The sequence below is a fragment of the Myodes glareolus genome, chromosome 9, assembly GCF_982192425.1.
Source record: "Myodes glareolus chromosome 9, mMyoGla1.1, whole genome shotgun sequence".
Classification (NCBI taxonomy): domain Eukaryota; kingdom Metazoa; phylum Chordata; class Mammalia; order Rodentia; family Cricetidae; genus Myodes; species Myodes glareolus.
This window is the reverse complement of record NC_142034.1, coordinates 77,522,974-77,548,857: the sequence shown is the minus strand read 5'-3', so window position 1 is coordinate 77,548,857 and position 25,884 is coordinate 77,522,974. Positions and strand designations below refer to the sequence as shown.

General features: G+C 41.9%; 1 protein-coding gene across 4 annotated transcripts in view; it reads right to left on the bottom strand.

Annotated features, from left to right (window-relative positions):
- The window catches only part of Sgcd (sarcoglycan delta), a 544,863-nt gene that overhangs the window by 80,435 nt on the left and 438,544 nt on the right, over nucleotides 1–25,884 (bottom strand). The gene's annotated exons all lie outside the window — the stretch shown is intronic.

Below are 25,884 nucleotides of genomic sequence, written 5' to 3'. Positions count from 1 at the left end.
CTTTTTTTTTTGTTTAGATAGACAACTGGGCATACAGGGGGTTATGTTATTTGCTTGAGGTCATAAAACTAGTAAATGTCAAAGTCAGGGACTTAACTCATGTACATGGGTCCAAAATTGAAGCTACTCTATAAATATTGGCTTTGTTGTTGTTCTTAGTAGAGGTGTGTGTGTGTGTGTGTGTGTGTGCATGTGTGTGAATATGTGTGAAGATATAGTTAGAACCGTGTCACACATAATAAATTATAAAAACTTCTGTAACCCAGAAAAATTTTTTTTTCTTCAAGATAACCATCTTTTTTCAAGGTTCACTGCTCAAGCTGCCTCTGATTTACTGTGGTTTATTTACTCTCATTCAACAAATAAGTGCTGTGTGTTAGGCACTGTGTTAAATGGTAGGGCTGAATGGAAGGTGAAATTACCCGGCAGCATCATGCTTTGGGCTGATCAAGGAGACTCCAACAAATAAGATGGGTTTAAAGTTAATGTGTAATGAAAACAGAGGCAGCTGTGCTAGAAAAGAGATGTGTGGGCCTCTGGAACAAAGTTACAAAGTGCAGTCTGAAACACAGATGTCTGCACTCGCTATGGATTTTAGCTAGACAAAGCACAGCGGGAGGGGAATCAATAAAGTAACAAGACAATCCATGTCTATCTCAAGACCTTATGCAGCTGATTAAGTTAACAAAACCTTACTGAGTGAAAAGTCCACAATGAGATCTTTCCTGTAGTGTGGTGTGACTTAGTTGGTAGGCGTGGGTGCTTCTCTATGTACCGCTTGTCTGCTCCTTTAAGCTTTGGGCTTCCCTGTCACTCACTCACCCATATACCTGGACTCCCTCCCATTATAGGGAGACATTTGTGGAATTAAGACTTCCTAGTCTACATTCCAGCACAAGTTTTGGTGAGCTATGTCCTTTGCTTTCGTGGGGATTCTCAATTAAACTTCCCTTAATGGCGTGTGGTGGGAGAAAGATGTACAGGGAAAGGACGCAGGGCATCGGCTCGGTAGAGTGTCTATTAATCCACCCGGTGGCTTTCTGTGTCAATGCTTTGGAGACTCCCGGTGCTGATGCTGCTCCCAAAGTCATCATTAAGCACTCTCAAGTATAAAGCTAAATTCCCTCCAATCCTTGACCTCTGATGCTTCAGAGCCCTGGAAGACTCAGCCCCTGCGGATGAAATGATGTCCTCTGTCTCTCCTCACAGTGGGACCTGCTGCTTTCTTCCCACATTTCTAATTAGTTTCTACCTAGCACTTGAGCGTCCCTTACCCAGACTGCATTCATTTCTTTTATCTGGCTCACCGGGTTACAGTCTAAAGCCAGCTAACACATGACCCAAAGACACTGCCTTCTTGGCAGAGGCTGCACAGAGTTTTGCATTTATGGCTTGATTTTGGAGAATTAGGGATAGAGCAAGCCAGCATCTAAAAATAATAACCATTTCAGTGTAAACTTTTGTCCCCCCAAAGAATTCTATTAGCGCTACTTGTGTGTATCTTAACATGAACTTCATGTGATGTCATCGAAAATTTTACGAGACAACTCCAGTTGTTTCGCTGGAGAGTCAGTTTAGGTGCCAAAGACAGCTGCATTCTAGAGATTGCTGGAGCAGTCATAGGCCCAGAGCCCGGCGTGAGGAATCGCAGAGTCACCGGCTGCTGCCTGGCCCATGGGAAAGCGTCCTATGTGATGTTTTGACTACTTCCACCCGAGCTGCTATTGCACAGGGCTGTCTTGAGAGGACGCCAAGAAGGGTCCTGTGAAGAAGCCAGGCAGCTGTTCGCAGCTCTGACATTCTTGCCTTGCCAACCAGCCAGGAGGCCCTAGTCCCTCCCATTCACCCTAAGAACCCAGGAGGCCTAGCGTTAGTGGCTGTGCCCTGCAGTTCTCAGGAAACCCTCGTGTGACCCTGCTTGAGAAACAGTCAGGCAACCATTGTGTTCCCATTGACCGACAAATAGCCACGTAGATCTCACACAACACATTCTGAGAGACTTGACCCCGAACAAAGGCTCACGGAAGCAGATGAATAGCCTGTCCAAGAACATATAAGAAGCAAACAAGGCTTTCCTGAATGACTGTACTACCAAGGTCTTCAGAAAGCAACCAGGAGACCCTCTCCAGTGCCTCGCTCCTCCCCACAAAACAAAACAAAACAAAAAACAGCCCATAGAGTAAGTGAGAAGCTAATTAGTTTCATTTCTACTTCATAACTGTAGTTTTTCTACTGTTATGAATCATAATGTAAATATTTTTGGATATAGTAGTTTGCCAAAGGGGTCACAGTCCATGGGTTGAGAATCATTGCTTTAACTCTTTTTCATATACACAGTTTTCACTAGACCCGGAGGCCAGTAACACACATTTAGCTAGAGTAAACCCTCTCACTATGGCACTCTCTCGTTAAAGAAAAGCCTGCTGGGAGTATATTCTCACCTGGTGAGAGACCTTTTTGAATCAGCCTCATTTGATGCCATCTAGTTTTAGATGGACAGATTAGGACCACACTACTGTTTACCAGTAAAGAAATGTCACATTGAAAATAAATCAAGAACACAGATAATAGTGAAACATTTGAAAGTCTGTCTAGTGATGAACATAGTAGAAATATTTCTATCGTACAATTATGCTGGTTACCTGCATACTCTTAGAGGTTATAAAAACCTGTTTGTTAAAATCTTGTTATCATCCAAATTCTGTACCATTTATTATCTGTGATCCAAATGCCCTGAAAACACATCGAGAACCCTTCTAATATATCAGGCATGTATTTTCATGTCTTCTTGTGGTACCAAGATCTGATTCTTCTACTGAAATATTTCTCCCCTTTCCTTTGTGGTGGATTCTTGCACATTCCTGAAGCCAGCACGCATATTTTTCACTGTGTTCTCCCTTTGTACTTAGGCCCATTTTAAGCTGACTTTCCGACTTAATAGATGATGTACCATTAAATAAATGGTATTAAAATAGTACCATTGAGGTAGTACCATGGCTGGAGAACTTTTGCATTCCTAATATGTCATCGCATGTCAACTATGTGTACTCCTGACATACAGGACTCTACACAGTTACAGCCCTTTGACTCTCAAAGAGTCTATTTTAATCTGAACTTTCTTACTTAGCAGTATTAACATCTATTTTTTTCCAAATAGGAAGCAAAACTCCCAGAGGACAAGTGCCTGGTAATTAGTGATAGAGGAAGATCACATGGCTCTAAGATCTAAGAGTAACAGTCACTCTGGAATGGTATATGATCAAGCTCAAAGTTCAGATCAAATGGGATAAAAGAGTGCAATGCTAGAAAATCCCCAGTTGGAAGTCAGAAGTCAGTGTGTTCTTAGAGCTTATTGCTCAACTTAGCTATGTCCTGAGAAGTGACCCCAAATCTTTGTACCCAGATTTTGTCCATTTATCACACAACAGGAGTAGACTTGATAATAACCAAGGCCCCTATACACCCTCTTCTTTATGGGTGGTTGCTATGCACATCCCACAGGATGTTAACAAGCCCTCGCAAGGGAGTAACACGTAAATGCAATCTGATTGACACACATTGTATATGTGCATTGGCATTTCACACTCTAGCTCATAAATATAAGCAATATTACATTAATTAAAAAGGAAAAGAAAGAGAAACATGTATGCTACCGTACTCAACAATTCTTACTGAAGACATACATATTCCAAGAAAATTTACAGAAACAGTCTGAATAAGTGTCCCCGGCTTTCTCTGTTTTGTTGGGAATGAACTTTTCTGTACAGCTCCAGCTCCAGTAAGACCCTCAGGCGTGCTTCTGTAGGAGCCTGAGGAACCAAGATAACTCTATTGATCAACACTGGAAAGAATCAGAATGGAAGAAGAGGTCAGAAGCACAAAATGGAGAAGAGAAATGAATAATAAAGGAAGGAGTAGAGGAGACGCTGCACTAGATATGTATCCTGGGGACGTTTTGGACTAAGAATATTTACTATTGAATGTTAGCTTGTTTTGCTTTCATAAAAGTTTTAGTAAAACCCTCCAACTTTTCAGGGCAATGCACAAACAGTTTTTTTTTATTAGAATCCATTTGGGGTTGTGCTGAGTTTTAAATCCTTTCTGTGTGTTATTGGATAGATAACTACAGCAGAATGGGGCTTCTTCATAGTGGTGTATGTCATGCCTTCCTCATAAACGGCACACATGTCAATGCATATGTAGAGGGCCTTTCAAAACATAGACATTTCATATTTGTATTTTTGTAGTATGGGGCAGATAATATATTGTATTTAAGTAATCACCATGGAAGACTACTGCTATGGCTCATGGGGTTATCTTCCAGAACTTGACAGAAAGACCCTATTGTTGAAGATACCACATAGTTACATCATAAGACATGGATAAACCATGCTGAATCTGACCTGGAAGCTTCATTTCTGTTGTCTGGCTTTCTAAGTGCTACATGCTACAAGAAAAACAAAATAAGTAAGAGTCTTGCCCAGCTATGAAGCCTGTGAGCTTCATGGATCACTACCTTGGCATGAGAAGCTCAGATCTATAATAGTGGCATGATTGTTGTGGATAAACCACTACTTATGATTGGATTTAAGGTTCAGTCCACAAGATATAACTCATGGCTAGTGTTGGTAACTGGGCCAAGAACATGTGACTGGGTAGGTCAGTTTCCAGGGAAGAATGTCAAGAGCTACTGTCTTCTTTGTATTAAATTGTCCAGATTAGTGCATCTCTCAACCTTCATCAGAGAAGCTTGTGGTTTTTTTTTTTCCCAGAAGATGACAACTACTAAAGAGATCTACAATTGATCAATGTTCAGAGGGTAAGAGACTGTGGTAAGTTTGGTCCTACATGGGACAGTTCTAGCACGTTCCTTCCCTTCCAAAGCTCAGTGACCCTGGAAAAAGGGGGCAAAAGATTGTAAGAGCCAAAAGCCTTGAATAACTGCAGCATGGCAATGTTTTCTGGACATGACCGGGCACATACGAACTCACATATTCCGGATACATAGGAACTCAGGGCAGCCGGGACTCTACGCACAAGACCCGCACAAGATCAAGACAGCCGGAATCCCAGGGCAGGCATAAGAAGAGCTCGCAAAGTCCTACCTCTAGCTGAGGGGCCATCGGCAGTTGCTGGCTAACGGGAGAGGCAAGATCAGTTTTATTCAGCGATGTGGCTTTGGAGAGGCTGTCTATGCTCTTGTAGGTGGTCTTAACACCATGGACATTCAGGTAGCACTAAGTGAACTTTTTATTCATGTAGTTGTTTTAGAGCACACGAATTTAGGAGGAAAGAGTGGTAAAAGTAAGAGAGAAGGAATTGGAAGAGACGGAAGGGGGTGAATTCTATCAAAACACATTTAAAACAACAATATTAAGATAATTTTTTGACAAACAAAAGTGAAATAACCTGAGAGAAGGCGTTCTTACAATAATTTAAACAAAAGTGATAAAAAAAAATGTAGCGGAGCTACCAGTTTTAGACCAAGTACAGTGCTAGAAGAAAATCCAAAACCAAAAGTGATCATGAAAGCCAGACAGGGGTTATTACAAAATACATCATATTTCCCAGGATGGGACACACGAATTTTGGGTAGAATAATTGAAGGACACAATAATCTTAACTGACACCCAGGAGACACCCTGACAGAGCAGTATTAGGGAATCAGCCAAACCCATTCCAATGCTACTTTCTCCACCAGTCTTTCCAAGACTCCCTATTACATGCGCAGCCTCCCTTGCACTTAAATAAAAACAAGAATAAAATTTTGATGTGCTCACTGTGGTGCTGGTACCCTGCTGAATTATCCAGGGGTGTAATCAACTTCCTAACAAGGAACTTGTGAGCCTCTCAGGTACAGAAGGCTCTTCAGTATCTTCCTCCCCTCCCCCCAATTAAAATGTGAATGGTATGAACAGGGCATGCGTCTCCACTGCACATCACTTTCTGCATCTGAACGACAGGGAATTCTCAATTGCTCACAGAAACTTCCCTCCCATTGATAGGTTTACAAGCAGTCACACCACTTGACACAAACTGTAATTTCCTCTTTGTTGTCTTTGCTTCCTTCAGACAAACATAATTCACTGATGATATAATAATGAACCATTACCCCGATGCAATGGCTGCCTGAGTTGTCGAGAGAGAACTGAGTCAAGATCAGAGATGAGCGCATATCGAGGAAAACAAAAAGGATTACACTTCTAGATGAGGCGAGAACCCTGCAGTTCGCTGTTTACATTTTCACATCCTCATACACATGCCTGAAGCCTCTAAAGATTTTTACGAAGGAGTACACAGACTAATAAGGTTAGCTCTGAACAACAATCTAATCCTACCCCCATACTTAAACCCCACAACTGCTCTAATCCCTGCTTTTCATTCATCTGTTCTTTCTCTCCTTCACCCACGCATGCATCCACTCATCTCCCTGCCTCTTCTCCCACCCACGTACTAACACGTTCTGAGTGTCTGCTCCTGGGCTCTCTACCACTCCACAGCTTACGAACCACAGTGTTCTTGTGGATGAGAGAGTTTGACACAGTTATCTGTCCTGGTCTCAGTTCCTGAACTTGGATGTACCAAGGAAACAACAGGCATGTTTTAGGCAATTCTAATGTCTAGCTCATACTCCAGAAGATTCTAATTCATTCTTCTGGAGTGGGAGGTCAGAAATCAAGAGTTGTTTCTAAATGCCTCACATGGTTCCAGTAAGAAACAAAGGTTCAGAATCAAGGGCTTAGGATTTATAACTAATTAAAAGAGACAAATACTTTTTCATTGTTTAATTTTGACTTCTTTGTCAAAAACCAGGTATCCATAGGGGTGTGGATTTACATCTGGGTCTTTGATTTGATTCCATTTAGCCGCTTGTCTATTTTTATGCCAATATCACACTGTTTTTATTACTATAGCTCTGTAGTAAAGTTTGAAATCAGGAATGATGATATCTCCAGAAGTGCTTTTATTGTACAGAATTGTTTTAGCCATCCTGTCTCCCCCACTCCCACCCCATATGAAGTTGTGCATTGTTCTTTCAAGATCTGTTTTTTTAAGTAAGGATTGCATTGAATCAGTGGACTACTTTTGGTAAAATGGCCATTATTACTATGTAAATCTGACCAATCCATGAGCATGGGAGATCTTTCCATCTTCTGATATGGTTTTCAATTTCTTTCTTTAGAAAGGATTGTAGGAGTCAGAGGGGTCAAGAACACCACAGGAAAACTCACAGAATCAACTAAGCTGGGCTCATAGGGGCTCACAGGGACTGAATCTACAACCAGGGAGCCTGCATGGGACTGACCTAGATATTCTGCATATATGTTACAGTTGTGTAGCTTGGTCCTCTTGTGGAACTCCTAACAGTGGGGACAGGTGCTGTCTCTGACTCTTTTACTGGCTTTGGAAGCCCTCTCCTTAAACTGGGTTACCTTTCCCAGTCTCCATACATTGGGAAGTGCTTAGTCTGACTACAATTTAATGTCATGTTTTATTGATACTCATGAGAGACCTGCCCTCTCCTAAACAGAAATGGAGGGGTGGGTTAGTTGTGGGTGGGAACAGGGGGAGGGACTGGAAAGGAGAAGAGGGAGAAGAAACAAACAAATAAATAAATTTAGTTATTTTTAAAAAGGAGACAAATATTAAACAAGGGATTAAAATTAATACTAATAATAGTTACTATTAGTAGTAGTATTAGTAGAATTAACATTATTAATTATTATTACATTATACCAAAGGTCCTTGTGACTGGTATTTCTCTCTTTTTGGTTAGTTCTAGCAAGCTTCCAGTGTCAAGAGGACCAGGCTCAAAAGAAAGTTCTGTTTGTTTGTGTGTCCACGCACTTTCTCCATGGTGCTGATATGCTTCCTGTCAGACAGCGAGCTTCAGTGAGGCCCTGAGCAGAAAGCTGAACTTGGAGCTTTTTGTCCTGTTTTCAAGATGGCATCTCTCCATAGTGTAACAGAAAACATAAGAAAATTAACATCACATTGAGATAGTTTCTTTTCTTGCTGAGAGCAGGCATGAGTTAGCGGAAAGAATAAATGTTGAGGTTGGGCAAAGATGTAATTCCTCCCTCCCTTTATGGGTGGGGCAGAAAGTCCCTTGTACCCAGAGATTGCTAGGGAAACCAGGAATGTTAAACAAGAAGGTGCGTTTTCAGGAAAGACAGAACACCTGTTTCCCACCCAGAAGTCTGAGAGTGGATATTGTTAATGACCTGGTGATCTTTTTGCTATCTGCAGAGGTAGAAAAAGGAAGGATTATCCCAGACTCTTCCCTCCCTAGACCATTATCTTTAGCTCCCAGGTAATAGACCCCATCCTTAGATGTCACACTCACTTTCTAGCCTGCTGACCTCTATGTTATCTTGGTCAGAGACCACACTAGATCCTAGGCCCATGAACTACAGAACCCCTCCTCATCATCACATGTACTTGGCAAAGGAGTTTCGACATAGTCACAATCCTAGGGGTTACTGGAATGATAGTTTCCTGGAAACCTGGAATAGGAACGATTGTTGCTTGGAAATGTCTTTCTCCAGATTGTGCTGGGTTTTAAATAATCTGGCATCAGATGCTCTAGAAGTTTTGATCCAGGTTGGTGCAGTCAATCTGAACTGAGTTTTTTATTTTCAACTCTTCTCAGACCATTTTGCTGCTGCATTCCCCTCCCCCCCCGTGACATCTGCAGAGACCCCCTCACTCCCTGAATCTCTCAATGTTCCTGTTCAAGTCTCCAGACCTCTATGAACCTCTGGCCCTCTAACCTATAAACGAGGCACAACTCCATTGTCTCTCCTGGGATGTAGATCAAATGAGAGAAGATGCACACAGGAGTCAGGCTGGTATGAGGCAGAAGAATGTGCTCCAGAAATGTCAGTCATTCTGGTAGGTATTCAGTGCCTTTCATGCTAGAACAGAGAGTCCACAAAGAGCAAGGACCACGCTTGTCTTGTTCATCAGTGTGTTCCTAGATCATGTCAGACACATGACAGACATATAACTTCCAGTGGAAACTGTATACATCCACTTAGGCCAGCTATATACATCTGTTTATGTGGCTAGTCTGGCAAATCCAGTTAGAAAAGTCTCTGGCAGCAAATGTCATTTCAGAGCTGGCCAAACGAGTTCCCTTGTGAAGTGTCACCCTGAGGCAGTTTCCTTGTCCCCTTCTCCAGCCCGTGTCCCCTTATCTCATCAAAATAGTCATGCAGGACTTAAGACTGCTGCTGAAGAACCAAAGAGATAACACTGCTTTGCTTTCTCCAGGTCCCACGCTGAAACCACTCAATCCTAGGTCAAGTGCTGTCTCAGGGACCCCATGGCACCAGGATTTTGACTGTGTGATATTCGTTCCTTAGACTTCATTGGTAGCATGCATTCATGTGACATTAGCTTTCTCAAAATTATTGCTCTGATTTGCTTGAAATGGTTCTAGGACTGTCCAAATATCTGCTCTCACCAAGCAATTAATTTGCCTACAAAAATTACAGGGGAAGAAAGTTATATCTTTTAGGGGAGTCAGGCCCAGGAGTAATTTGTCTTCAAGGAATAAGAGTTTATAGGACCTAGTGGCGCAAGTCTGCAATCCCAACTACCGAAGAGGCTGACACAGGGGGATTGTGAATCCCACGGGGTAAACCAGCGAGATCTGGGTGCAAAGAATAGAAAGGAACCAGTCGCAGCCTAAGATAAAATTCTGTCTAAGCCATATAAAAAGGTAGGTAACCATTATGGCCATCAGGGGAAAGAAAACAACGTAATTCATACAGGCTCAGTATAATGGAAAGGCACAAACTTTATGGATACATGCAAAAATAAATGGGCATTCTCTGGGATAGCATGAAATATTCAATATGGAAAATTTCAAATCTCATTAGAGTTTAATGTTTTCATTTCATTTCCCACTATGGTTAGGATAGGGCTATTGATTGCTGGCAGTGGTGGGTGACAGAAATGAAAGGTATGCCAAGGAGGCCTCTTGTTCCTGGGATTTTCTGACTCTTATTGTCCTTCGGGGAGCTGAATTTCGATCCCCACAACCTTCTTGTGTATGACTCCAGGTGTCAGGAAGGACGGTATTTAGTCACTTTAAGGCTGGCAGACTTCTAACACATTCTGACAGGCCGTTTGTTTCCATTTTTCATGCACATAGTAACGCATGTATTCTACATAGGTGCATGTGTCTTTGTATGTGTGAATTTATTTTTTCAACAGGGTCTTACTCTATAGTCAAGGCTGGCCTTGACGTTTCAATTCTTCTGTCTCAGCCTATTACTGGAATTGCAGGGATGTCACGCCATACCTTCTCTCCCCACTTTTAAATCCCATGACTTCCCCACTCCTCACTATACAGTGACTAAACTCAGAGAAATGATCAAAAGTTCTCTGCAGTATCAACGCTTATAAAACTAATCTTTGGGTTTATAATCACAATGCTTAGCACTTCATTTTGTCTGTGGAGAGCTGTGTTTCTCAAATTGCTTCTCCAAGGGAAAGGATGTGGTTTTTATCCTGCCTTCAGCTATGAAATGAATGCCTTTCCTGTAAGAAACTTTCAGTGGGGCCAGAGTTCACTTTTGATTTTGGGACCAACCTGGCACATTATTCAACTCACATTTGTTTTTTAATGTCCTATTACCTTTACTTGTACAAAACAGGCTGTTAACCCGTGACTGGCTATTATTCCAAAGGCATATAAATGCTGCAGGCAAATTTCCAGGTTCCCCTACCATTTTCAAGGATGAGTAATGATGTCTTATGTTAACAAGATCTCTGAAATGAATACCTATCATGCTTGACGTCCCAGGTAATAACATATGCATAGACACACACACACACACACACACACACACACACACACACACACTTGTAATCATGTCACTGAAATCTCATAAATTCCTTCCGAGTTTGGATCTTCTTCTTGTCCCCTTTCTACAATTTTCACAAATAAGGAAATTAAAACTCTGTTAAAGTCACAGGCGAGTAGGGCACAAAACTGCCCAACCCTCTAACCTCATATGCTGCTACCAGAGATGACATTTGACCCACTTCCTGATACCTTCAAATATCACTGAGCAGGGCTAGGGAAGTGTTCCCCAGCTGGGTGGTGGAACAGTTGCCTAACATAATGAGGCACTGGGTTCATTTTCCAGCATGACAGAAACATTTCTAGACATGACAGATCATGCATGTTATCTTAGGACCCAAAATTCAGAAGGCTGGGGCTGGATGATCTCAAGGTCAGTGGAAGCTTGAGCTACATATGGAGATCCTCTCTCAAAATGAAACAAAGACATAATACCTACTACAGCCAGATGTTGTCAGAGGCCTTTTCATTATGCCTGAAAGGAAGTGTTTCAAATTAATCAATCTACTTCCTCATCTATACAGGAATGAAATCAATGACTCCAGCGTGACATTTTTGTTTGTTTGTTTGTTTTTGAAAGAGATATTTGTGAAAATACTTTAAAATTACAAACCATTATGTGAGTATGAACTGTTCTCCAAATAGTCACACCATAAGAAACAGAGAGGAATCAACACTTATTAAAGATTCTGGTCTCAACCATCCAATGACAGACTTTTTCTTTAAGGAATTCAAATTCTCGAAGCGGTCCTAGAAAATGCCTTGAGCAGTAGTTAGAACCCTAAGATTTAGAACCTTCGCACTTGGAGCAGATGCAGAAGCCATTTAGTTAAAATATCTCCTCCGTCCGAGTCTGACCCATTTCAAACTTTTTTAAAGTTTATTTATTCTTTTCTCATATATTACATTCTGACTGCCTTTTCCCCTCCCTCCCCTCCTCACACCTCTTCAGCAGTCCTGGGAGGACAGTGACCTTGTCTTGAGTGACCCTCATCAAGGACTGGCAAGGGAGGTACCCCAGCACTTCAGCCAATGACAGATCACTCTCTTCTACTGGGCTGTAGCTGTTGGCTCCACCCCTCACTTCTGAGAACTCTAGGTCATTAGCACAATGAGCAAACACTCTTGTGAGAATACCACGTACAGAGAGGCCTGACTGTGTTCTACCCTTCTTTAGTTAGACCCTGGCTGTGCTCCTGGAGAACGTGACAGAGGGCAAAGTCCTCTGTATGTCGTCCTCTCCTGACTTCCATCCTTTGGGCGTGCTGCTGAAGTGGGAAGCATACTGTACAACAGCTTCCTGAGTGCTCTGATTGGACCACGTCCATTAGAGCTGTGTGTCTCACAAATACTCCTCTACGTGACGCGGAGCCATTTGTGGGGATGTAGCAATCAGAAGCAGCCCAGAGCCTTCTGCTCTCTGTTTCCACCTCACTTATCACGCACGTTTTCCGTCTATATCTGCATGCAGAGGCTGGAGGGCATTTCCATCATTTCCCCGGGAGCTTTCCCGAGGACCAGAGAGAGCAGCAGAAGCTAATAGACAGAGGCATCGCGTTAGGAAGGGCATCAACCCTTTGCTTTAATCAGTACACTGTCAATACTCTCCATCAGGAATAACTAATTACTGTCTCAGCTCTGTTCCTCAGATGTCATCGCAGAACTCTATCTGAGGAATGTCATCTGCACTTAAAGAAGGGACAAGCATCATAAATAACTTTTAAGCTATTACTTCAGCATGAAGCTGCCACCAAGTGTGAAATGACTATAATTCACATTTTTTTTAAGACCCTGAATTTATTAGCATCTATTTCCCACTCAAGGTTAGGGGTACAGTTTTTGGATTGCGAGAGCCTCCGAATTCCTCGGTCCTTTGTTAGTCTAGAAAGCCTGTAGCTGAGCTCTGAAGTCAGACAAGGAAACATTAGTAGGGTTGGCTGTGTGTCTGGAAACGGAAGTCTGAAAGAACTGAGGAGTTCTTTTCCTATGCAAACGAGAAACAGCAATGAATGATGTAAGTGGGGAAATGGAGATGGGATTCCTTTATAAATTATATCGGTGGCCTAGAAAGCAAATAAGCGCTGTAGGTGATGTGCTTCTCTGGGATGTGCCTGTTATACAACCTACGGACATAAAAAGTGCATGAAGTTTTAAGATTGCCTTGGAACAAATGGGGACTATAAAATAACAACTTTTGGAAGGGGGCTTATTATGAAAAGAAGGAAGAAAATGTGTGGCTACTACATGCTTTGACAGTGCTGAATATACCAGGGAGACCCTGATATTGTTCCTTCTTTATCAATGTGTAGGAGTCAGTTACTGGCCTGCTTGCTGACTGAGCACCTGCTTTTGAGGGAAGTGGACTTGTGTCCAGTATTCATGTATCCAAACCCCTTTATGAGCAACAGGCAAAGTAGAAAATATCTTAGTCGATCAACTAGAAAATGAAAGTTTAGGGGTAGTGTGCATTTGGAAGAGGAAGACCATCATGGGGGCCTATGTTAGGCAAAATGGCCAAGGAAGTTCAGAGCTGAAAAGTGAGTGGAGTTATCCAGGAGAAAAGGGTGAGAGTTTTAAATCAAGAGAATGACATCGTGAAGGCTCTAAGTCCTTCTAGAGACTGAGGAAAAAGGGCAGTATGGCGGAAGCCTACAGAGCCAGTGAACTTCTGACTGAAAAATGGGCTGTATGTAGTTGCCTCCCTCAGAAAACGACAATGCAGTGACCATAAATGGTCTTTCAAGTCCCAAACCCACAAAAGGGGGGGTAAAAGTGGAAAAGAAAATGTCAACCAGAAGTTGGAATTGAGACGAAACCCAACACATAATAACTTCATTAGAATAGATCAAAATGCTCATAGCTAAGTCTGTGGGTCTAATAAGAAGTGAGCCACACGGCAATCTAAACGTCACAATCTTGGCTGGCCCAGGAGTGGCAAGGAACAGCCCCCTCGTTGATACAGGGATATCTGGTATGGCTACAATCAGGTGATCAACAGAGCAGGCCACAGGAAGCTGTCACCCTCCAGGACTGTTTCTTTGCTCTTTACCTTGGGGCCAAGTCACCCTTACTCTGGCCTTTGTCATACCAGGACAGCTGACGGTAACAAACACTGAATAAACCTACATATTATAGAGCAAAACCTCACAGTTTCCCGTGGCTCCAAATATACTGACCAGCACAGTTGTCCCAAGAAATGGGTTAGATATCACTCTAGGGAAACTGACCAGTCCAAGAGGGAAAACATACAAATTTTGACAGTAGATGTCAAGAAATTCCAGAATCTTCATATCGCAGAGCCCAACACTCAACTAGTTCTTCATGCACATAAAATAGATTATTTAAAAATGTTTACTTTTGATTGTGTATACATGTGTGTCTCTGTGTGGATATGTATGTACCCATGCTTGTGGACACTTCCTAAGATACTCGAAGTGCAGGGTTTATGGAAGGCAATGAGTCATTGGACTTGGGTGCTGGGAACAGACTTCAAATCAACTGTCAAAGCAATACCCACTCTTAAATGGCCAGTTATCTCTCCAGCCCCATCAAAGAGATCCATGGTGTGATCGTTCTTAAACTCGTGTGGTGGATGAATCACCAACCATTTCATAAACCTCTGATCAGAAAGTCAGACCTCAATTTATTTTTTAAACTTTTTAAATTTGGAAATTGATTCCTTTCTCATACAATACATCCCGATTACGATTTTCCCTCCCTCCACTCCTCCCAGTTCCTTCCTACCTCCCATCCCCGCCAGATCCACTCCTTTTCTGCCTCTCATTAGCAAAGAACGGGCTTCTAAGAGATAACAGCAAAACATGACAAAATAAAAAATAATAAGATGAAACAAAAACTCTCATATGTTGAACATGACAGCCCAAGAGACGGAAAAGAATCCCAAAAACAGGCAAAAGGGTCAGAGACCCACTCCTCACAGTTAGGAGTCCCATAAAAATACTAAGCTAATAGCTACACTGTAGACACAGAGGACTTGATGTAGACCCAGGTAGGCCCAGTCCTTACTGCTTCAGTCTCAGTGAGCTCATATGTTCCCTGTTTAGTTGATTCAGAGGGCATTGTTCTCCTGGTGTCCTCCATCCCCTCTGCCTCTTAAAGTCTTTCTGCCTCCTCTTCCTCAGGATTCTCTGAGCCCTGAGGGGAAGGATTTGATGGAGACCTCCAATTCAGACTCTCCCTCCACTTAATGTCTGGCTCTGGGTCTCTGCAGACCTCAATTTAAATAACTTGAAAGGAACTATCATTTTTATAATTGATAGGCTCAAAAGAAAAGAGATAGTACATCTATGTAATTTATATAGGATGTAATAAAAAGGCAACATTCTAGAATGAAGATTTCTGAAAATTTTACTATGAAAGCGGGATCCAAAAGATCAGGGAATGGGATGGAAAGTATAGGCAGGCAATGAGAAGAATGAAAATAAGAGTGTAATAAGGAGGCTGGCTAGTTGGGGTTTCTGTCCCGCCCAGTACCCCACAGTCGGGAAGCCCCAAAGAAAATCACACACAGGACTCCATAAGATTATAAAACTGACTGGACCATTAGCTCAGTCTTCTTATTAACTAATTCTTACATCTTACAGTAACCCATAATTCTTGTCTGTGTTAGCCATGTGGCTCAGTACCTTTGTCAGCTGTCAGCTCACATGTTGCTTCTTCAGTTATTTGGGTATGAATGGCAAAGGGAGCTTCCTGCTTCCCAGAATACTCCCATTCTCTTTGCTCCACCTGTACTTCCTGTCTGGTTTCTCCACCTATACTTCCTGCCTGGCCAATCAGCATTTATTTAAAATATGATTGACAGAATACAGACAATTCTCTCGCACCATAAGAGAATGCCAGAAGACGGGGAAGAAAAGTGGACCATAACCAAATGCTCTATGGTGAGGTTGTGAGAGATTTTTAATGTTTGTGTGTGTGTGCGCGTGCGTGCGTATGCACATGTATCCATTTACCTGAAGCTAGAGTTGTAGGAGGTTGTGAGCCATTGAACATAGGTGGTCAGCTGAACTCCGGGTTCTCTGGAAGAGTAGCAAGTGTTCCTAATAACTGAACCATCTCTCCAGCTCCTGAGAACTATGTTTTGAAGCTTCATCATCGCAGCACTGAGACTTATAGACAAACAGTAGATGACGCAGTGATCTTTGATCCAACATCGTGGTGAATGACCTTGGCCAGAAAATGAGAAGAGCCTATCCAGGACTCCCTGAGCTCTTCCTGTCTTACTCTCACTTATAGCACACTGTATTCTAACAAACCACAGACAATACTGGATTAAGAAGAGTGCACAGGAAGAAAAAAAATGATTGACTGGCTGGTTTGTGTTTAATTCATTTCTGATTCTCAACTGAATTATTCATCTCAAATCTCTTGTCATCGTGTTCAGCTAACCTCCCATTACTCTTCGTTTTGAAAAGGTCTTAACTGGAATCAAACAAGCCTGGCTTCAAGCCAAGACCATGAAGGCTGTAATTAAGCAAGATTTTCTGTCTATATACCCAGCAGGGCCATCTACAGAGGAGGGAAAAACAGGAGTCAGAGGCAATTGTGTGTTTTTTAAGAATAACAGAACAATATATTCTACATACTTTACATAATAAATGACAGCAGCTGACATTTTAATCAAGACAAAAACAATAACAGAGTTGCTGCACTTTCTTTGGAGGCAGAAGGTGGCCTGAGTTTATGTTTTCTGCTCTCAAAGACAAAGGTACCAATGCTTTAAGTTGCTACGCCATTAGACAATTAGGATAAAAGTGCAATTTTATACCCTCCTATGATGGCTTTCCTTAGAGTGCTCTTTCAGTTCTTAATCCCTAATATTAATCTAAAATACATAATTTTTAATTTTTGACGAAAGCCACTTGTCAGGGATGCTGGTGGTGATGCCATTTCAATGCCCCTTTTATGTTGAGATGGAAACAGGCCTACCGTGACAGCTAAAAGTGGCATTTTTCAAGTGTGCCATCAATGGCTCTAGCTATCGCAGAAGCCGGAGGGATGTCCAGTAATGACTTTGAGAGAGGTTTGATAGATGCTTTTCTTGTCAAGGCATTCCCTCCTACATCTGGTTTAGTTTGAAAGATTAAAATACCCAAACCACTTAGCGGGAGAAGAGCATTATATTTGGATTCATCCCTTGCTAAGGGGATGAATATTGCTTATGACAAGGGTTATAAGGGTGGGTTCTGACAGATTTTTCCCCCTTTGATTATTTCCATGGTTCCCACAAAGTTCAGAAAGAAAGATTCATAGCCATTATATCTTGCCTGCATCAGCTAAAAGACATTGGGATCTGCAAGCCATTCCCCATGGAAAACTGGTCAACTGACAAGCCAATTCATTCGACAAAAGCAAATGGCATTGCCTCACTGTTCTTGTCTGGTTAATTTTTGTCTCAGACTTTTATCCTTATGAATTGTTGGGAGAGAGTCAAATGGCATCTAGCCTGGTAACCTTTCTATGAGCACAAACTAAAAGCTTTTCCTTAAATAATCAGTTTTTCACATTTCCTTTCCCTCTTTGGAATATTAGAGACAGGAAAAGATTTGTGGGGCTCCCTGGTAAGACAAACAGAGCAATTTCAGATTCTAGGATGTGCAGTTCTGGTGGTGTGGGAGAATTGTCTGTATTCTGTCAATCATATATTAATAAAACGCTGATTGGCCAGGCAGGCAGTATAGGCGGGAAAGCCAGACAGGAAGTAGGGGTGGAGCAAAGAGACTGGGAGTATTCTGGGACACAGGAAGCTCCCTCCGTCACTCCTGCGCAGACCACCGAAGAGGCAGCATGTAACTTGCCCAGCTGAGAAAGATATGGAGCCATGTGGCTAATGTAGATAAGGATAATGAGGTAACATGAGTTATAAGAGTTAACAAGAAGCCTGACCTAATGGGCCAATCAGCTTATAACTTATAGAGATCTCTGTGTGGTTGATTTTTCTTTGGGGCTTGCCGGCTGTGGGGTACTGGGCAGGACAGATACCCCAACAAGCCGGCCCTCATGTTACAGTTCTGGTGAGAGTCAGGGATGGGCAGCAGTGCGTGCTGAATTCTGTTGATTATCTCCATGCCGGACTGTCTAGTTGGTGCCTCAGTCTATATTGTGATTTAAGTATGAAATGTCTCCCATTGCTTTGTGGATTCCAGACTTAGAAACCAGTTGTTGGCCTCTTGGAAAGTACCTGAATCTGCAGAGTTCCGACCTAATCATTGGATTAATTCTTTGACGAAGTCACAGTATGATGATGGTATTGAAAGGGAGTGAAAAGTAGGAGATGTGGCCAAGAGAGAGGAGGTGGATAACTGTAAGGTGCATCTGTTGGACTAAAGGTTGCCCTGGTCAATTGCTGAATTTTCTTCCCCTGTTTCCTCACCACCATGGCATTAACTGCTTCTCTTCACCATTCCCTCTCTGCCACAATGGGTAGAAATGATGAGAAAATAAATATTCCTTCTTTTAGTTATTATCAGGTAACATGCCATGATGATTAGAAAGCTAACCAATCAGTCTCACTCCAAGGAATCTTCCCGGAAGCCTGCCCACCTCCATCATCAGTTATCACCTGTGTTCCCAGGCAGGACTCAGTTGGATGCAACTCAATGGTAGGATGCTTGCCTAGTGTACATGAGACTCTGGGTTGATCTGCAGTACCAGAAGAAAAAGTGGGGTGTTGGGAGGGTCTTGTGGGCCCTTCTAAAACCATCTTCCTCTTCCATAGAGATTCATAGCATTTCTTCCCTAGCCACATGACACACAGGGAGGCCTTTGCACTATGGCTTCCTCCCACAGTCCCAGAAAGGGCAATGGCGCTTTACAGTTAACTTTCCTTCTTTTCCTATTTCCTTTCCTTAAAAGGCAGGATCTTGCTATCCCTGGCTGGATCCCTGGCTGGCCTGCAACTTGATAGTAGAACAGGCTGCCCCTCAACTCACAGAGATCAACCTGCCTCTGTTTCCCAAGTGCTGAAATTAAAGGTGTGTAGTACCAGGGTCCACTGACTGTTTCTAACTATCTATGTTCTCCGTCACTGAGGTGTTGTCGTTTATTTTAATCCTAGCTTTTGTGACATTTATTGTCTTCTTCCTACAGCTGACAAGGCGGAAGGAGAGACAGGCTTTCAATTCCTTTCCAAGTGAGACCTTCCTTATGCTGTGACCTCATAACATAAGGAACAAACCCCTTGGCATCCTCTGCAATATTATTTTGGAGACAGGGTCTTCTATGTAGCCCTAGCTAGCTTAACTCACTAAATAGACCTGGTTGACCTCAAAATTGCTGTGAACTTCCTGCCTCTGCCTCCCAAGCGCTGTGATGACAGACATCCACCATCACACCTGGCTTCTAGCACAGCTTTTAAAGAGCTGCTGATTGGTATAGGTCAAGAGTGAGGATGGAGCAACCTTGATTATGGAAGCATCACTCTTCCTTTGTTCCATTTGTTTGTCTCCTCATGAAAACCAGCAAAGTGGGAAAATGAAAGCAACACAATAGCTTTGCCTGACTTAGGAGATGTCCTTAGCAATCAATGGGGGGGGGTGGCGTAACCATTTATCTGTGATGTTAGTATTTACCCCAGATACAGTGATTGGTTGCATTTCTTGTTTTTTTTTCTTTAATTGAAAAATTATTGGCCTTCATCATTTGATAGAAACTTTTATTGGTAGAAAAAAAATGTTCAGCTTTGGTAATGCCAGTCTGAGCTGTCAGTTCTGTACAGAACTGCCTCTCCTCCCACCTCTAAAGCCAACAGTTTCTCGGCTTGTATTTCCTGAGCTTTTCTGCATTCTAGTTACCTAAGTTTGAGAGCTTAAGAGCTATGCCAGCATTTGTCATGTGCATGAGCACGGGGGCCACACTCAAAACAACTTCAGGACACCCGGAAAGCCCAAGCTGTAGACCAATGTTGACGTCATTAATGTGTAATTCTGACTCTACAGTCTGAGTCTTTACTCCATGACTCTTTGGTAAGTAGCTAACCAATACTTTGTAATGGTCTCGGATCCTTCCAGACATCTATTTGTAAATTTTTTAAATTTCTCATTTAAATCATATTATACAGCCAAATGGTTCTGAATATCACATATGCAAAACCGAAGGACCTCAGGCTAAGTTTGTGGGATGCTGGGGATGGAGGAAAAGAAAGGGAGGATGTGATTTGTGGAAGATGCCTATAAAATATTTAAAAAAAAAAACTTAAGGGTTTTATACCTAATGACATTCTGTGGTATTGTTCTATACACTACACATCCTCAGGCAAGAGGCTCATTATATGCCTCTCTCCTCTTCTCCCTCCTTTCCAGTTCTAAAAATCATTATCTGATAGTTTTGTACGGTGACTTTAAGGAGGGTTAATACCCACCCTGTAGTTAATTGAGCCCTGAGGCTATGTCAAACTATCTTGGTACCTTAGGTTTATAAAGCACCGGAAGGCAATCTAAATTTAGTAAAGCACAGACACCAGAAAGTAAAATAATTTATTTTTGTCAACCTAAGTGAGCCTGGTTGAATTCTTGTTTCCCTATTAAATACACATATTCTAAATCTTACACATTCCCAAAGGAGTTTAGCTTTCCTGTTTTAGATTAAACAAAACAAGTATACACACACACACACTCACATGTCACCTATCAACTCTTCCAGGATATGTTGGGAGTACAAGATGTATATAAGGTTTCTGTCCTATTCACGGAATGTTGGTAATATTTGAAGAAAGAAAACTCCCAAAACTAAAAGTAATATCATTTCTCAGTTGTTGTACAACATGCACGAGATTATTTTTTATCCCAAACCATGAGATGTGATTCCTTTAGCACCCTAATCAATTGTCTCTCAAATCTTTTGCAATCATATTTGAAATCACTTCCACAATTTATTAAACAACATAACCATGAAAAGGAAAAAAATCACATTTTAATAAATGCCCTGAAATGCTGTGGAGAGTCACAGAGATCGGTTGGGATATTTACTCCTTAAAATAAGTGGCTAGAGACGTCCATTCCTTTCAATCCTAAATCTGAGCCAATCTTTTTTTCTTTCTTTCTTTCTTTTTTAACATATCTCAACCAGAATCTCATTTGCTGTGGGCAAACTTACCTAATGTTCCTAGGTAGATGCTATTATTTTTTTGTGTGTCTACCAGTTTGCTTTAGATTTCTGTCCTAGTAAATATCATGTTACACTGTATTTTGGGTTTTATTTCTGTTGCATTCCCTCCTTAACAGAAAACTTATTTTAGTGGTCGTTTTATCCACAGCTGCCTTCCAAATGCTTAGTACATGCCTCCTTAGTAACTAAGTATCCAACAATAACTTTGTAAAAGGTCTCTGATCTTCAGGTTACCCTCCTTGTTTTGTCTAGATTAGAAATAATATGTGAAGTTTTTTTTTTTTTTTAAGTTTATTTGGCTTTTTGGTTCTTAGGGAGCTAGTTAAAGTTCTTTAAATATCATAGCACACACAGCCTTTCTCCACCTTTCACTTTTTCATTCCTGGTCTTTCTGATTTCAGATTCTCATTCTTGATCCTCCAAGGATAGGAATCCTCTAAGGAGGCTTCACAGTCACAGTGAGGATGCAGAGTAGTGTGAACTCTCAAAGGCGGCCTCTGTTCTCCGAGAAAATACATATGCAAAGCTGAGGGGCCCTTTGCCCACTTCAGATCCTGAGCAGCTTGAGATCAGAAGAACCCGAACAAGGGAGCATTGAACGTATTCACACCCCGAGTTGTCAATTTATTACAATCCAATTACTATTCCAGGTGAGTCCCTCTTATTGCAAGGGACAGGTTCAGTACTTAAAGTAGTTTTGAGGACAGATAGTTTCTAATCTGGAAAACTATCACTGTTTCAGAATTACCCTGACAGGTGACGTCAACATACATGACCCTCCTTACCCAGACTGTTATTGTAGCCCTTATTGGTATAGTGAGAAGGAGCCCTCTGTTGTGGATTTGAGCTCAACTCAGGGATTATAGACAAACATTTTCGGTGAAAACTGCAAAGCAGGGACCATAGTCAAGGAAGAGCAAAGCAATAAACCAAAACTCTGCAAGGAGGAAGCTATTTCTCTTTTACTGGGAGCACCTAAGGAAGGAATGCCAGAAGTCTCAACACTGTTTTTTGTGAACAAGTAAGCAAGCAAGCAAATAAACCAAAGAACCCAAACTCTGCTGGCAGCCGAGAGCAAGGACAGGGGAGTGATCCAGTGAAAAAGCACTCAGAGACGGGGGGGGCAATTTCCTGATGTTTGAGCATCTGGGTGAAGGAGTGCTGTGGATATTTAAGTTGTTGATTTTAAAGAAAGCCCAGGTTCAAGTTTTCTATCTTCATCTGACTCAACTTGCTTCCCATTAATAATAATTACTGAGAAAATCTGTATATTCCATTAAAAGAATGCCCACTCTAAACACATTCCAGTTTAGCTGCACAGAGAACTTTGAAGATCTATTCATTTACTTCTCAACCAGCTCCTGTCTACAGAGCTCTTTTAATACCATTCTTGATCAATGAGACAGATGACTGCATCTCCTGCAGCAAATCTCAATAGCGAACATGATACCATAGGCCTGTCAGATGTGGACACCCGACAACAGCAAGCAGAGGGATCATCCGTACACACTTTGTAACTCCTGCTTAAATTTAAAATTATGTTAAAACAAGAAGTTAGAATAATAGAAAAGAAAGAGATATCTAAAACCAAAAGAGAGTTGGATGTCTGTAGATGGCAGGGCTCCATATTTGCCTCAAGGCCACGGAATGAGGTTAGCGGGTTCCTGACCCACAGTACTTAGACATTTCCATTCTGTTGCATCAGCACCAGAACAGTTTGTGGTCCTCTACTTGCTGACGCAAATCCAGGAGTCTCATTTAAAGTACTCGGCTTCCTTGAGTTCAAAGATACAGTGGCATGAAGGTGGCAGAGGTCAGAGGACATGGGTTTCAAGTTCCTTATCCTTTGGCTCCACAGGCAAAGTTAGCATTAATTAGCAGCAAAGAGTAAAAGAAATAAAAGCTGTTCAATAAATGGAAGATGCAAAACATACAGACCGTCTAATCCAAGTTAGTCTGTGAAGCACAGTTGGCTATCTTTTCAATTTCTCTAACAGGTATATCCACCCTGCAGCTCACAACTGAAGATAGCCAGGGATGGGGCTCAACACAAAGTCACAAACCTAAACTATCCTAAGGTGTGTGTGTGTGTGTGTGTGTGTATGTTAATATGTATATATTTATACACAAGCATATACATATATTGTAATCTGACTGCCTTGCTATGGTGTATAAACTTCGTAGATGAAAAGGTTATGTTTCAGTGCCAACAGGCTGCTCATGTTACAAGATGCCTATGCTGACTGATTTTGTGTCAACTTGACCCAAGCTAGAGTCATCAGGGAGGAGGGAGTCTCATTTGAGGAAATGCCGCCATGGGATCCAGCTGTGGAGCATTTTCTCAGTTAGTGATCAATGGGGGAGGGACTAGAGGGTAGTACCATCCCTGGGCTGGTAGTCCTGGGTTCTATAAGAAAGCAGGCTGAGGAAGTCAGGAGCAGCACCCCTCCGTAGCTTCTGCATAGGTTCCTGCCTCCAGAACCCTGCCCTGTTTGAGTTCTTGACCTGACTTCCTGCCATGATGATCAACACGGCAGAAATGTAAGACAAATAAGACATTTCCTCCGCAACTTGATTTTTGGTCATGGCATTTCCTTGCCACAAGAGAAACCCTAAGACAATGCCATTGAGAAAATAAATCTAGAAAGAAGAAAAGGCTGAAGTATGATATTTTTTATTTCAACTGAACTCAGGCTACCATGATTTGAACAAAAAGGCAAACAAAAGAACAGTGTCAGAAAAACATATGGAAATATTTTTATGATGCCTGTCTTAGTCAGGTTTAAGTGTCAATTTGACACAGCCTAGGGTCATCTTAGAGGAGACACCTCTGTTAAGATACTATCTAAATCAGGCTGGTCTGTGGACATGCCTATGACGGATTGCTTTGATTGTTAATTGTAGTAGCAGGATCTAGCCCACTGTGGGTGACGCCATTCCCCATGCAAGTGGTCCTGGTTTATATACAAAAGCTAGCTAAGCATAAGTAAGTGAGCTAGAGGTCAAACCAGCAAAAAAACATGCTTCTGTGCTTTCTGAAATAATTCCTTGTTCTGGTTCCTACCCTGACGTCTTCAGTGATGGACTGTGCCTTCAAAGCGTAAGCCAAACAAATTCTTCCCACCACAAATTGCCTTTGGCTGGAGTATTTTTTTTCTAATCAACAACATGAAATGAAGGTAATTCCTATCAGAAAACATTACTTTGATCATCTATGGACACTGCCAATAATCTTATGTGACCGCAATACACTCTCATTTCCTCAGCAACTTTAGAGAGTCCACATTCTATACAAGTTCCAGAGCTTCTCTTTGGTTTTGAGCAGACTGAAGCTTATCCTCAGCAAATTATGAACAAAAATTGTCCTCTGCTTTTCACAAACTAGTTCTCCAGCCTGGACTGATGTACTAAAAAATACCCTTTTGCTATGGTTTTATTTTAATTATATGTTTATGAGGAGAAAGATGCTAATTTGATTCCATATAATAATGATTAAATAAATGTAATTAGCCTTTGTTGTCTCCTTAAAGGGGTCACTCTTTGTGTTGTTAATCTTTGAACTCATCTTTGCTGCTTCTGTACAGATATTTGATGGGCTATGAGTTCTAGTCCCGGACTGCACGGTATAACATTAGAACAGATTTCAGTGTAACATGTATACTGTGCATTTGGTACTCAGTATCTAAGCTTTTCCAGTCTCCAGTGTTCATCTTCTTATAATGACCGCCATCCTTCCCTATACCATACTATCTACTTATTTTGGGCTTAGCATATGAATGAGATCACACACTATTGTCTTTGTGTGTCTGGCTTAGGTCATTCAGTGTCTTTGAGTTCATCCCTGCTGTCACACTGTGGCCACCGTCCTTTTTTACAGCTTTTGTGTTGAGAAAAAGAATAATTATTATAAAAGTCATTTTGATAGGATGCTACAAAATGGAGTCAGGGAGCCATTAGGACATAGGCCCAGGCATGACTCCAACTGTCAACTGCTTCCTGAAATGGGAACCTTTCACATGAAGCGTCCGCAACACAGGAACCACACGGCAATGCCTTTGTACTCTGAGCCTCAGGATGTCCATCACTCGGCAGCTGGACTCTAACTTTACGGGCTTTGCAGTTCAGTTTACATATTCTTTCCTTACCTTCTCAACAGTCAATGGCACAGCTAAGCTCAGACTTCCCATGCCTTTCTCAGGACCCTGATTCAGGCTATCTAAACCCGGAGTCCTGAATGGTTCTCCCAACAACTCCAGAGACAGCCTTTCTCCCTGATGCAGTTTCTGAGTCAAAATTCAGAGCCATTCCGCATCGGCCACATTCTCTTTATCCATTCATCCGTCAAGACACTAGTGAGTTGATTCTCTGCCTTGGCTCTTGTGAGACTTGCTGCACCAATTGTGGAAGTGCAGATTCTGGTGCATGTACTGACTTCATCAAACATGTATAAACATGAATACACATACATGCATGCAGGGAGAACAGCTGGTTTATAACCTGCAGCTCTATCTACTTGGGATTCTTTTTGGTGGTGGTGTGGAGGGGAGTTTTCATTCCCTAAAATTTTTCTCTATTCTCTCAATCTATTTCCCTTTATCCTTAGGGAGTATACATTTTGAAGCCATGCCAGGGTTTTGGGCACGAAGTGCTATATTTGTCACGGCTGAGAATGTGTTTCTGTTAAGGGAATACAGGCTCCCCTGTGGCTGTGGCCACTTCTGCAAAGCGTGGCATGGGTCTCGAGTCTGCATTCTGAAAGAGTAGATACAGTGTATGCTATGCAGATGCGTCCGATTATAGTTGATGTCTATTGTGAAGTAGCTAGCCTTGTCTGTCTTCTTGTGATTTACCATTGATGTCAGGTCAAAGCCTTGTCAAAC